Raw genomic sequence first — 2,265 nt, forward strand, 5'->3', positions numbered from 1 at the left:
ACCCTCGGGCTCCAGAAACCCAAGGGAAAAGAGGCTAGGGGGAAAATGGTAAAACCAAGGTTGGGCATTGCTGGAAAAGCTTTAATCAAGGCGAACTATCAAGGGGTTCCCATTATAACCCAACCGCGTAAGGAACGCAAAAATCTGGGAACATAACACCGATATGACGGAAACTAGGGCGGCAAGAGTGGAACAAAACACTAGGCGAGAGGCCGAGCCTTCCACCCTTTACCAAGTATATAGATGCATTAAAATAACATGGAAATATAATGATATCCCAACAAGCAAATAAATGTTCCAACAAGGAACGCCCTTCAATCTTCACCTGCAACTAGCAACGCTATAAGAGGGGCTGAGCAAAGCGGTAACATAGCCAATCAACGGTTTGCTAGGACATGGTGGGTTAGTGGTTTGACATGGCAATTTGGGAGGCTTCGAAGCAAGTGGTAGGTATCATAGCATTGGCAAAGCAAAAGAGCGAGCAAATCTAGCATAGCAAAGATAGTAGTGATTTCGAGGGTATGATCATCTTGCCTGCACAGTTGTCAGAGTTGACTGGATCCTCGAAAGCAAACTCAACGGGCTCCTCGTTAGTGAAATCGTCTCCTGGCTCTACCCAAACAAGACAAACAAGCAACATGGACACAATCAACCGCGTGCAAGGAACAAACAAAATGATGCAAAGATGGAATGCTATGCGGGATGCGATGCGGGATGCATATGCAAGATCTGACAAAGGATGCATGAACCTGGCCTCAACCTGGATATACAAGTGTGCCACTGAAAAGATGAGATGAAATCGCTTGAAAACGATATAAAGAACGCCTGAATCGGAGTTACGGTTTGGAAATGGCAAGCGATTCAAATATGACACCGGTCTGCGATTTACAGCAAGTAGCCATCTAAATGCAACGAGATGTACATGCTACAGCACCCAAACATGACAACAAAATACATGGCAGGGATGCATTCATGATGCTTAACAAAAGTCTAGCACTGAGCTACGTCCAATTCATCCATTAACATGTTCAAACAAGCATGGCAAAAATGCATATGGTAAACAGATTTCAGACTTAGTGAAATTAACACTTGTCTGGAATTTCGGATCAGGTAGCACTCTTCGGATCATCAAAACTACATGCTACAGGACCTGAACATGGAAAAGTAAAGCATGGCATGGAGCTACTCAAAGAGCTTAACAAAAGTCCCTTAGTGACCTTGAGCCAAAAGGGATCGGAAAATACAATTACAAGCATGTGAACATGGCAAAAACATAACCAGTTTTCAGACTTAGTGAAAACTGGCACATGCTGAAACATATCTCAAGTAGGCATGTTTACGAGCTCGATGCACTCACTACGGATCAAGTCATGACCAACTAAGCATACATCCAGCAAGAATACACAAAATTCAAGCTAGACATGGCAAGAACAATAGCATAGCATGCACGGATCAACTACAACATCATCGGCAAAATTGCAAACAAGTTGACAATCTGCCCAGGTTCACAAAGTATCAAAAGTAGAGCTCGATTGACTCAAGCTAGGGTGCTCCATAAATGCAAACAAATGCATGGATGGATAGAGCACTACAATATTAACAAAACATCCTTACTGATCATCCTCAAAAGAGGCACGGATCACTAGGAAACAACATGAACATATGGCCATATGATGTAAACAGCTCAAGGTCTTAGTGGAATTGCTAAGTCCCTGAAATCAGAATTACCAAGTGCCTCACTTGGTAAGCTTGTGTTAGTCACCACACACATCACAAAAATACATGGGTTGCACCTCTGGAAAGATGACAAAACTCTTAACAAAACATATGTAGGACTCATGGTCATAACATGCACACAATAATCATGGCAAAAATGACAAAAAGCTAAATGGAGTAGCAGATCTAACAAATAACTCAAGTAGCACTCTTCTAACAACATTTCGGGCATCAAGATGAAATCAAATGAAAATGATGCAATGGAATGAAATTATGTACTCTCTGAGATGAACACTTTGATATGCTATATGCCCAAAACGGAGCTATGGATGCAGAGTTATAGCATGATGAAGATGGGCACATGGATTAGGGTTTCGAGAGAAAAAATCAACCCGAGGAGATATTTTCAGATCTGGATCGCACGCGATCGAGGTTCGATGGAGGAGTCGCCGGAGTTCTTGCCGGACTTGATGAAGGCGATGGCGGACCCGGGCGAGGAGGAGGGCAGCGGGCGGCCGGAGAGGTCGCCGGACGGCGGCGGTCACCGGG

Source organism: Triticum dicoccoides, chromosome 4A (assembly GCF_002162155.2).
Source record: "Triticum dicoccoides isolate Atlit2015 ecotype Zavitan chromosome 4A, WEW_v2.0, whole genome shotgun sequence".
In the NCBI taxonomy this organism is placed as follows: domain Eukaryota; kingdom Viridiplantae; phylum Streptophyta; class Magnoliopsida; order Poales; family Poaceae; genus Triticum; species Triticum dicoccoides.